Consider the following 13,767-nt stretch of genomic DNA (forward strand, 5'->3'; position numbering starts at 1 on the left):
ATTAAGTATATAATTTGATTTATTATGGCGTATTGAAAATCTGTGCTATTAAAAATTTATCAACATAATAGAGATAGGACAATTTCAATATTAAATTTATATTTTTCCTGAAAGGTCATAGTTATATATATCGGTTTTCTGTTTTGTCACTGTTCTGTTTTGTCACGAAACCGCATGCTCAGGCTATATGTTTTGATTTATATCGCATGAGAAATGGAGAGTCTTAGTCGCTCAGAATATGGCTGAATTTCAAGGTGGGCATGATCACCAGCCATGAGAGAATAACCAAAAAAAAATGTACAAAACATGTGCTTTTTTGGTTTTTCGAATTGCGTATCGATAGAAATTTATATACGTACGACAATCAGTGTAATTTGAGATTTAATCCGTTGAAGCTATTAGTAGAGTAATAACTCAAAATCATCAGCTTTTAAATTACACTTAGTAGGTAATAAAAACAAAAAAAAATGCGGAAAATACGTGTTTAATCCGATCTAAAATAATAAATATTAATACAATAAAGTAGGTAAAAAGTTTTAAATTCAATTTTAAGTAATAATATTCTTTTATACATATCTTTATTTTTATATATCTTTATTCGCATGTTTTTTTATTTGTGTATCTAAAAATAGTAGTATGTAAAAATAAAAATTGTCTCATTTTATTTCTAAATTGTTTGGCGGTAATGTCTGGGCGGCAATGTCAGGACGGTTTTGGTTCAGGCGATTTTATCGGGACTCCCAAAAATACACATAGTAAGAATATTATATTTTAGTCTGTAGTTAAACCAAATTTACAATTAAATTAATCTACCTGCGTTCAGTTCTTAGTCCAAAATATATGTATTCCGAACACGACACTATTTTTCATATTAGCAAAACTTAGGAATCAAGGAATGTACTTATTATTGGTACTTTGATTCATACCACAAAATCCAGTAACCAATATTAACGAATTTCGAGAAATACTGTGAGTTAATTACATTGTAATTTGGTATGGTGCTGGTAGCTAAATTGCTTAAACACATTGTGCCATATTTTTCATATTTTTTTAAATATATATATTTCGGAAGTATCAACAAAACTATGTATGTTCAATAAAAATGTTACATTTTTAATTTTGTGTATTATTTTTTGAATAAAAAAATAGTTTATACTTATGTTAAATTGATTCTTTAATAATAATACCTATACTCTAATGTATAGAAAAATATATGACAGAACAATGATAATAATCTAATTTATTTCATGGTGATTGAGTTAATAACCTATTGTTAGAATCTGCAACGATTTATTTTTAAAAGGATTCGAAATTTAAAACAGTTTTGAATGACTGAATTCCAATAAAATTACATTATTTACTCGTCAGTATTATATTATTAAATAATGCTTCTACGTCAAATTTAATACATTAAATAGAAACGAAAAAATGTAAGAAGAGGCAAAGATCTCTAATTCGTCTCCAGATTTGTTGGGTAGGCTGGGTAGGCACAAATGATTTGATTTCTCGCCAAAATTTTCCAGGGACAAACATAATAATATATCTATGAGGACATTACTGAAAGCCCTCCGATGAGGGATATGTTGCTTGGCAGTTAGGTACTGCTATCTTTTTAACCAGTGAAGAAAAATAATGTACTGTGGGAAATGATGTAATAAATATCACTTTCGTTATATTATTTTCCTAGTTGGTAGAATCCACTAGGGATTGCAATACCGGTATTCCAGTATTTATCAATACCGAAATACCGGTTTTAAAAATCCAATATACCAGAATTTTTGGTATTAAGAAAGCACCCTCGTTTACGTTTTTGAAAATGAATTATAAGTTATGTGCTGCTAAAATGAAAATATATTGAGTGAATCCAACAGAGGTGAAAAATAATAAAACAAATTTCATCAAATATATTTATATACTTAAGTAATTATCGCGATGAATTTTCTTAATATTATTTCGAAATAGAAAACATCCGTGACAAAAATGTTCAATTATTACAAGCGTTGACTTTATCAAGCTTTCCTTGCAGCTGGACTTATTTGCACTTGATGAACTTTTGAGAGCTTTTGAGAGAGAGAGTTAAAATTATCAATATATTTAAATTATTTGTAAAAAATCACTAGTTCTACAATTATGATCAATGCATATTTTTAAATGTCAACATAATATATGTAGGTTTTTGCTATAAAGTAATATTTTAAAAAGATTTTTAGCTATATTTATTGATAAGCACCTACTTCTGCTTTTTTTACGTTTAAGAAATACCGGTATTCAATAAGAAGTACCGAAAAACCGGTATTGACATTTTCATTCGGTATTGCAATCCCTAGAATCAACTTCAGTGAAATGGATATTTTTTTAAATTTAATCTTTTTCACAGAATAAGGGTTTAGTTGATGGTAATTAATGCATGGCAATTTATAAAAACAGTATCACTTTGTATTTACCACATATTATGAGTTATAAACACTAACGTAAACTTTGGTACTCGCGCTTAATAAAGCTCACCAAGGGAGCGAAACATTTATTGGAAAATACAACACGATTAACTAATTTCATAAATATCTTATTTAAGTGTTTCTCAACGAGTTGATTACAACTGAACTAATTCAATAATACAATAATAGTCAAATGGAGGTCATTAACCAGCTGGATTGAAGAGTTGATCAAGTTAGGCGGAAATACGTGACGGCAAAAGACTAGGGATCAAGGTTAGAAGCTCTGATAGACTCTAATCAAACTGTAGATTGACATCTGCTTATGATGATGATGGAGTAATATGTAATTTTAGAGGGAAAAGTTTTCTTAAAATAGTTTCGCGACCTATATTAAAAATACAAATTAATGATCATTTAATTTTTTATACGACATGTTCAGTTTCCAATATATCACAGTTACTGTATGTATGCAACATTGGACAAAACAATTCATGCCAATTTATCTCATGTAATGAAATACATGGTGAATATTTTAACCTCTGCTATAAAGCATGTACCAGTGACTAAGAGTCCCTGTTGGAGGGAGGTAAATATGTGTAACTTAACAAAACAGTGCATTCTTGGATAGCCATATTTATAAGTAATACTGTAATTTTAGTGGAGTCATCTTGCGGCAGGATACGAAGCATACAATTTAATACAGTAATTATTTCCATGCATATGAAAATGCTGTAAAAGGCCACGTATGTATAATGATATGTACGCAACCCTCTAGGGCAAGAGAAGACACGGACGGCCGAAATTGAGATAGTTGGACTGGTGTGTAAAACTCCCACCTCCGCTCCCGTTATGTACCTATATGCAGCCACGTCATACGCGGCAGGCTAACATAACCCTTACGTGTACCAGATCAAAGAATTTAAGCCCTCATTTTGTCCCGAGCAGAGCCGCACGGGACTGGTGATGCAACCTTGCACCGAAGTGCGAATGCATGATGTTAATTTATATTTATAATTAATATTTACACATATCTTCATCACCTTCAAAAATCTTATTAAACAATATGTTAATGTATTCTGTATTGCTAAGTAAAAAGACAGTATTTTGGTTTTAGAGAATTGTTAGAGAGAGTTGTTATAATACGAAGTTCAAGGTATTTTTTAAAGGTCACTGATGATCTAAAATTAAATTATTCTAGGAGTCAAAAACATTAAAAAAAATCTTAATACTCTACATTGTATTTTAAATTTAAAAACAGTATACTAGTAAAATATTAGGTACATGTTATTACGTATTTCTGTATACATACTGTTTAGTTTTCCTACAATATTTTCATACAAGATACTGAAAATGTTTTTTTAACGTGAGATGAGATGGTATTATTATTTCCGTCGTTTTATTCAATGTCCTCGAATGAAAAGTGTTTTATCCAGTTTTATTAGATCCCCTAATGGTTTATCAAATTTCAACTGACAAAGCTACCCTTTCAAAATTCGATATTGTGTCAGAGAGAATTAACGTACTCCTGTAGTGAAATGAAATATTTCTGAGACACCGAGAAAAGAGCTTTATTTTTTATAGTTTTCACTATATTGTCATCTTTAGTTTAACACTTCTAGACGGTGATCGAATTATATTTTTTTTATCTAGTATATATTTTTCCAGTTTTATTCATTCTACAATTTTAAAGTTATTGACGTTGATAGACGCTTTGTATTGACAGTAAGAGATCACCAGTCACCACATCTCTCCGAAGATAGGTTATATTTCGAAATAGTTGTTAACAATAATAAATTGAAGATTGTATTTTTTTTAAATATATTTTATTAACTTTATAAATAATTTAACTTGATATTTTTAAGTGATGTGTTATTTGTCTCAAGGCTTGGACAAAAACTAACGACAAGTGTGAGTGAGAAAGCTTTCTGTACGAGTATAATATCTGCAATAAGCGATATACTATTATGTAGTAAGATAGAGGACATAATATTAAATAAGTTAAGTTTCAAGACATAAAGCCGGCAACTGTCTAATGAATGTGGTAAGAGAAAACACTGCGAGTACTTTTTACTGAAATTTATATAGTTTCTGTGCAAACTATGAAGTTAGTAGTAAATATATTTAATTAATTTAGTAGAAAAGGTGGGTAAATGTGTTGTGGTTAAATGTGGTGGCCGTATTGATAAACAAGGTGTGAAACGTTTCATCAGTAAGTTAATAATAATAAAATTGAGGTTATATTGTGCGTCATACATAAAGAAAACGGCTACATATAGCCGGATATTACCCGTTGTCTTTACTATTATTGGTCTGAGGCTTGTTGATTACGTCGTGGATTAATTTACAATCATTTTATGCTCCACTGCATAGTGGCCAAAGCAATGTGAATATTAGTAGCGTTGGGGCCCTTCAATGCGTGTTAAAACACCGACACTGTATTAAAGTACGACGAATATTTGCCAGCCATGGACCACAAAATACGTCACAATTATTGTAAGCGCGTACATTCACCGTGATGGGACATTGTGAATGGGAGCATTATACTATAATTTTATTAAAGGGGGACATGCTCAGCGTACGTCAAAATGAAGATTTTATGCTATTTTCAGAGCATAACCCTGGGCATTTCTTAAACGTTGTAGATAATCTATGTATATAATTTTTAAGCCTTTTTATCCTTTATATATATTTTAGACATTTGATGACTGCATAAAGTATTTTTATTTCATAAAATAGTATTCTTTTAAACCTGTTACTCCTAACCAAAAAAAAATATTTTTTTAAAAACGGTACATGTTCAAACACGCGCGTTACCATGATCTCATTTGTTACTTCATTTATCGTTTGTCAATTTATAGCTACGACCGTATGTTGTAGCTTAGCCACTGGGAAATGCCAATAGAAATGGCGTATTTCAAAAAATAACTCCTTATTCTAAGGTCAATAATTATTATATAGCAAACATTATTCGTAGAATGTTTATCAAATTTGAATGACTAAAAACATAGCTTATAATCAGTATCTTTAGAATTATCTTAAAATGTGTAAATCTTGCCCATTTTTTGAATAATAAAATGCCTAATTCTTATCAGATTTGGGATCACAGAGATTATCAATATACTTTTTTATCGTAAATATTTCACTATAATAATGTCGACATAAATTTTACTAATGGTTTTATAAATGCTTTTAAAAATTAATAAATATAAAAAATCTTAACACCACTTCACATAGACGTACTGAAATATGAAATATTCTAAAACATTAGAGCGAGAGGTTTAAAAGAATACTATTTTATGAAATAAAAATACGTTATGCAGTCATCAAATGTTTAAAATATATATAAAAGATAATAAGGCTTCAAAATTATATAAATAAATTATCTACAACGTTTAAGTAATGTCCAGGGTTGTGCTCTGAAAATAGCATAAAACCTTCATTTTGACGTACGCTGAGCATGTTGGCCGTTAATGTTCTTATTTACAAAAACTATATAGTAATGCGCTCGTCTATTGTGTGGATAACTATTTGATGTATTTTAAATAGATCATTATTTTTTATGAAAGATTATACCGTCGATGGAGGGTACTTGTACGTGATTGTAATTCTGTATTAAGGATTGTATTTGAATCATTTTCACCACATGGCAAATATAGACAGTAGTTTATTTATATACGTGTATCGTTAATCTTTCCTTAGATAATGATTTGGGAATTCATGTACGTTTGACCTTACATAATGTTATCAAGATATTCAAGTTTGGTAAATATTTGGTTTTGATACGACGTATAACTTTTCGGTCAATTCCCATTCATTTGAGAACATTTTTCACTCTACCAATCCAAGGACCAAGTATTCGCCAGCGACGCCAACAGCCTTTTATCGTGTAGTCGTTTATATTACATTTTCAATGTTTTTATTTAAATATAAAATGTTGAATGTAGATAATGATTTACTAAATTACTCCAAAGGTTCCGTCAAACAAAAAACATTTGCAATCACTGAATTAAAATAATATCAACTAAATCATAGATCGCGTTGACATGAAATGTAACGTTGTTTAGTTTCAGTAGTCTAACCATTGAGTACGTGCCTATATATTAAAACGTTACAGTCATTAACCTAACTTAGTTACATAAAATCGTATTCAAACTTTTCCCAAGATATTGATTAAATATCTTTACATGAAAAGTTTGGAAAAATAACTCCGATATTAATGCGCGTAAAGTAATCTCTGATAAAGGTGGGTAACCATTGAATCGAAAGCTCAATTTCTTAAAGCTTTACCTAACGCCAGTGTTTCACAAATATTTTCATAATATTATTATTTTTAAACAAAATTTTAAAAAAGACAATACTAACAATCTTAGTTATATACAGCTTTATTTGCTGAGTGGATTAAAATATTTCTGCGCGGAAAAATTTCGACGGTGTTTTTAAGATTTATGAAAACCACTATAATCTAATAATGTAATCTTTTAAGATGCGATTGTTTCTAGTGCACTAGGATTACCTGGAGTGAAATTAATTATGTTATGTTTGCTATTGTGCACTGCACATACTCGCAGAAAGTCGAATTTTGTGTCAGTCTCGTATTAATTCTCTCTGCTTACTTTGCACGGTCGCAACCGGAAAATTGGTTCAATTTTTTGCGTTATTTATTTTGAATACACTGAATGATCAATTCTCGTAGCCACTCAGTCAGTCTGAAACTATTAACCATATTCAAATAATATTCTTCCAAAATTGACTTTTAGAACGGCCAGTCATAAATTGTATGATTGTCATAAACGAGAAATATTTTACGTTTCTAATAAAAGTGCCAAAATAATTTGTTATAAAATATTTAAGAATTGCATTATTGTTTAAATTAATCTGATATCTTGTTCTTACATACTGTACAATACAGTTTATAGATTTGTTTTATGACATGATACATTATGTACAGGCTAAAAATGGGCCCATGTTCGATGGTGTACCTTAATCAAAATACTGAAGCAGTCTTTTCCAATAATCAAGAGTTATAGCGATAAATTGCGTTTATTTGAATAATGGAGGTAAAACAGAACGAATCCAAGTGGATATTGGTCGAATGGCGATATGAGTGTGAACAGAGTAATAGATGTGGACCAGTAGTTAATTTCATATTAAAAAGCGCTATATCTCTTTCAAACAATTTCGTCATCGTCTCTAAGCAGAACTCTTCATGGAATCAGATATTAACGCTCTAAGTTGGTACTCCTTATGAGTTTTAAAGCTAATATTTACATTCTAAACCTATTTAAGTAATTTATAGTGAATTTTAGCTAAAATGTTATCAATAGTATAATAAAATTTAAAATTCAGAAAACTTAACATTATCATTAGGAAGCACTGCGCGAAGCTAAAATAGTCCTGAGCAAGGGTTACCCCAAAAGGGTCCGCGTACTAACCCTTCGGATAGCCGTGGAAAGAATGGGGGGTGAGTGAGGCCGTCGACCCCATTGCTAATGACACTTTAAATTAGTGTTCGTACGGGCGGGCCTGCGCCGCGACTTTCATACACATTATATTAGGCATTATTACAGAAATTTCCGCAGTAAAATTTCACGTGATTGACAACGATTAATTTTAATTAAATTTCCCGGCCGGCAATTACACGCTTGTATATTGATATGGCATTTTTAAAACATTAGGTACAGTTTTTGGGGAGAAACTTTTGTACGGGATTTTACTAAATATCACTAGCATTATCAGCCGTCGCGTAATCTAAAGACATCCATCCATAAGTGATTTTTTTCAATGAATGATTCCATGATTCAACGTGGTAATATATTATGTCTCATCTTCTTTAAGAAAATTCAGCAAAAAACACACAAAAAACTTAAATTTACTAAACTACTTTGGAACTCAAACATGCGGCTTATATAATATGTGTGCTAAAGAAAAAAAGAGATAATTCGGTACTGTTCGGTTATGAGGAATACAGCGAAAAACACATTTTGAAAATAGCCGATATACTAAATTATTTGTAAGATTAACCTAACCAAACATAATCTAACCTAACTTAACCCAACCTTACCTAACCCAAACCAACCAAAACTAGCAAATAATCCAGTATATCGGGTATTTTTAAAATGTGTTTTCCGCTGTATTTCTCATTACCAATCTGTACCGATAATTCTTTCAATCTATATGAGAGAGAGGTCTAAAACTCAAGCTTCTTTTAGCTTTTATCAAAAGTATGTAATTTAATTTCGCATGGATCATTATTGTGCATGTGTGGCTGATACTAAATTGAGAGTAGCAACGTTCAAAATGCTATATGAAAACTGCAAAAAACTTATCAACATGACTGAAATGTGTCTCTAAAAAAATCTAAATCTGTTGTCTTCGCAATATCTAAACAATCCCCGAGGTTTCATCGGTAAAAATAGAAAAAATATACCAAAGTGTTAAATTTTAAATGGTATGCTGTAGGTTTTAAGAGTGTCGTGATTATGCAGTTGGACTAATAAGTCTAACAATAGTTCAAATTCGAAGTAGACACTTTATGGTTTACCCGTACTAGACCCCATTTTTGGTCATGTTGCCTAAACAAACTCATGGAATTTGAGGTAACTTGAAGGTCGAAGAAGACAATGAGGAGATCTCTCCAGATGGATGTACGAAATCAAGATTGGCAAAAGTTTTACATAGACATAGGCTTCGGAAGTCGAGAGGTATGAAGTGAGATAGCTGCCACCCGATAATAAATCATTCGTCTTGAGCCATGGTGTCTCAATGAAAGAAATTATTATAATATATGACTTTAGATTAGATTCCTATATGAATTAAAATTAAAACATATTATCCTATAACGTAAATAAACTAAATGATATTTTTATTTTTTCTGTAATTTACTTTAAGCCATTGTATAAGATTGTATTATATTGTTAAAAATAGCCAAAAATATCACCAATAACTAACTGTAAATAAGTAAACAGGTAGAATAATTTGAAATATTGCCACCAAAATAATAATTAAAAACTATAAAATTGTTATCTTGATAATGGTGATACAACCAAAATAGCTATCGACTAATAAACCACGTTGTATAATTTTATATTATTTTTTGTAAAATATAATTCTACAAAGTCAATTATCATATAAATTAACTAAACTAACATTTTTAGTGACAATTAAAATTATAAGATTTATATATTGTAGGTTGAAGTAGTGGGTTTGCTAAGCAATTCCTAAATCCAAATTTTTGGCAAAAAACATATGTAACTGATCGTGGACGATGCTTTCATAGATTTTAAAAAAATGATATCACAATTATTTTAAACTGTTATTCAATAACAATCTCTCGATTGACTAGATAATTTCCAGGAGAATTCCCATGTCATCAATTCGCCTCTAGTAATGGATACAATTATTGAATAAATAGTTTTGATTTATAATTTAATTATCAGTAAAATTGAATTCGTGTAGGTATTAATTACTACCTTAACTTTGTATTTTACAGTAACATATTATGTGTATTTAGTAAAGTAAAAAGCCCGAATTTGTAAATATTTTAACCGTTCATGAATGATATATTAATATTTATTAACAATGAAATAAAAATCATAAAAGAAAAACAATAGCCAATACAAAAAATGGGCTACCTAATGCAAACGTTGAAATAAAAATAAATAATTCATTCAATGAATCATATTTCAAATAATGTTGGAAAATGTTATGTTATATGCATCACAGTATATCAACATTTTTGAAACGTTTACGAAAAGAATGAAATTCAAAAATACCCTTTTGATTTATGACATTCAGCAACTGAAAATCATGCACCACAAAGTTTGAACAATCGCTAAATGACACGTGCAATTCCCAGTCCACGTGTGCGAGAATTCCCGAAAGAGGGTAACCCCCACGCATAGCATCGGTGGTATTTTAATGTGACAAACAAAATAATTACCCTATGGATAGCCGGTAGCTATCTGTTATTGTGTGGTTGTATTAGAATGTTATGATGTAATTTTGTTATATTTAAATAATACGTATTTAACATTTCTGTATTTAGATAATTGTGCATGATAAAGCTTAAAACATATTATTTTGGATACTTGACATATTGTGGAGAATAACAGTCTACAACTTACTATCTTGTACAGGTGAGAACTTCTAGAAAAATAAATCCAGCAAGGTAAAATAAAAATAACCGCATTGTTTTGGTCACCGGTCATCGGAAATATGGAGATCGTTTTGGTGATTGCTTACTGTTTCATGTTAGACCAGCGCATAGACCGCTCACACACAGAACACAAAAATAATAGGAACTGGATTATTCCACTAAATTTGATAGCAGTTTTAAAATCAGGGTTCGCTTTAATCCATAAAAAGTGCCCCGACTGTCCTTAAATATTGAACATGCGTTATGTTCACGTGACAAACTTTAATGCATATATTGAGATAGACGTACCTATTGAAAATAACATATTCATTAACACGTGTTTAAGTTTATTCCATATTATTCGTACCGTGTTATACCACACCCAGTAGGATAAGAAGTTCCCATTAACTGTGTGGTCGCTGATCGTTCTTTTCTAGTGTCGATGCAATATGAGACAGGGTCGACCACGATATGATAGAAAACATGTAACTTTGCCACAAAAACGTGGAAATAAAGGTTACATGTAAATTGTACGTAAAACATTTTATCGTGGCACAGTTCGCCGTGAGCTTTCTTATCGGAAAGAGATGACCGTATGCTATACATATAATATTTTCAAATATTTTCATTGCGTAGCATAAAACATAATAAATTATTTTTCATTGATAACGAAAAAAATAATAAGATTGATTCTTCACATTTTATAATGTTTTTTTTAATTGTATCTAAGTTTATTTTTGGCTTATTTTTTTCTTTTTGCTATTTCTAGGTAGGTACGTATTTTATAATTAAAACACTTTGAAATGTAAACAATTATTAATAAACTGTCTCTAATTGCAAAATTCGTATTTTTTTCTAGGTGTGCGTCGGGTAGGCGGAGCATTAACCTTAGATTCATATTACAATAATAATATAATTTGCTGTCGATTTATATAAAAAAATGTTCCTAAATAAATAATTCATAATTTTTGGTCACACTATAAATATTAATGCCTTATTCTGGATATTTTCATATTATTGGAATATAACAATATCTGTGGAAAAAATCTCAAAAAAAAACTCATAAATATAAATGTCAAGACGGCGCTGAAATTTAAGATTTGACGTAATCCATCACGTATAATACGCGTTACGGGTCTATTAATGTTACCTAAGAAGTGGACAGGCGTGAAAGGGTTTACAATAACCCTTCGCGGCGCGAGGTGAAATTTTCCAGCGTCAAGGAAGAGACAGCAAAATCTATCACGGGAACCTATTTTCTACGTGACGAGTATGTTGAGTCAATGAAAAAATGAGGCCAAAAGGTAGCGCTTTAAATAAATTAGGTAACCTGACCGCATTATACACAACGTAAAATAAATGTATCAGTTTATGACTGCTATTAAAGGTAAAATAACAAAATAAATCCTAAACTAATCTATAATATTAAAAATATTAATGGATATCTATTAATTACTTTGAGGTTGACAAACGGTTTGCCACAAGATATTCTTTCGAGTTACAAGTAATTTTATACGTATTCAATTTTGACATAGTAAAGTTCATCGTGAGCTGCCTTACATGAAAAAAATGGTCGTATATCATCGAAATTAAATAATATGCGTTGTTCGTGGAGTATTGAAGACAGTAATATTTGAATTTTATTAGATTCAATAATATGAACATTCATTTGATATTGATTGGTATGTCATTATTATAAGCGATATTGATACTTCCGATCAGTTACCAGAATTTTTTAACAAATTATACGATATGATTGTATTTCTAATGTACTTACCTAAGTATCTATATTTTTCTGTTTTCGCTTAGTATTCCGGTGATTTTTATAACAAGTATTTTATTTATACATTTTTTTATTTCAATACTATACGGCTATATGCACGTACAAATTTTCGCATCATACAAATCCATATTAACTACCTTATCATTGATAACAATTTTCGTGCAGTCATTATTAATCACAATGAATAAACTAATTTCAATAAAAATTAACTTCTCTCAAAAATGTTTTTAAAGTTATACTTCTTTAGGCGCGTTTGGAAAATCAGATCAGAGTGTATTTTTGGCTTGTGACGTGTGTCGACACATAAATAATTTTTTCACATGAAAAAAATCGCACTTTATTGGATTCGAACCACGATTGTTCGGTTATCAGCCAAACGCACTGCCTTTACGCCACAGTATGATAATGCAATCGTGACGATTATACAGTATACTATTATAGTTTATTCCGTTGTCTAGGCAGCGAATTTATTATTATTATATGTACGAAGTATTCTTCCGTTGCCTAGGAAACGATTTTATTATTGTTGGCCAAAATAAAATAAAAACAACGAGAAATAATTAAATACATTATTTAATGATATAAGTTAAACTGTCCTCCTTTATTCTAGTTTTTATTGATATGGGGCTATTAAAACGTCAATTCTATCTTATATCATACTTTATTATTTGACAGATCTGAAACATGACGTCTCGCGCAATGATGTGATTATATCCGAACAAAGTAACCATAGAATAAGGAGTATGGATTATTTTGCTTGGCGAAAAATATTCTTTCGCGTTGTGAATTGTACCTACTTCTTTTTACATGTGATTAGCTGTCAAAACTAAGCTTAATATGTTTAAGTGTGATTGGTACATTACTTTTGTTTGGTATTACATATATAGTTTATGTGAAAACTATTTTCAAACTGTTTGAATATTTTTGGTAGATGTGAATTTTGACTAACGCGGTGTGCGATTATTTTATTTTGTTACGCCAAAGAAGTATAACTTCTAACGTGCGTACATAAGTACACACACCGATTTTTTTTATTTCCTGACCAATTAGTATACTCAACTTAGCAGATGCACCTAGCGAAATACAAAGCTTGCAATATGAGACATTTTTTTTTATTAATTTACAATTTAAATTGTATTAACCAATAAGTATGTATCTGAAAACATTAAATATAAATAATAAATGTAAAAAAATGTGAATTTTTCAAAGGTTCCCATCTGATTATTGCATATATTTTATGGTCATATTTATTACTAAAATTTAGTTAATTAAGTTTTCAATGTTTTGTTTAAGAGATTTTTGACTAATTCAGTTTTAATATTTTTTTTATATTTATTTTAAAAAACATCGATTTTTATAAAAATATAAATGTGCATAGCTTGAAATCCTTTTTATTTATATCGAATCTAATTTCG

At 29.9% G+C, this 13,767-nt stretch overlaps 1 protein-coding gene across 1 annotated transcript in view; it reads right to left on the reverse strand.

Moving 5' to 3' along the window:
- loaf (low-density lipoprotein receptor domain containing lost and found) overlaps window positions 1-13,767 on the reverse strand; it is a 402,792-nt gene that overhangs the window by 174,767 nt on the left and 214,258 nt on the right. The gene's annotated exons all lie outside the window — the stretch shown is intronic.

Source organism: Rhyacophila brunnea, unplaced genomic scaffold (assembly GCF_057557595.1).
Source record: "Rhyacophila brunnea isolate RB1 unplaced genomic scaffold, BYU_Rbru_1.0 scaffold_5, whole genome shotgun sequence".
In the NCBI taxonomy this organism is placed as follows: Eukaryota; Metazoa; Arthropoda; class Insecta; order Trichoptera; family Rhyacophilidae; genus Rhyacophila; species Rhyacophila brunnea.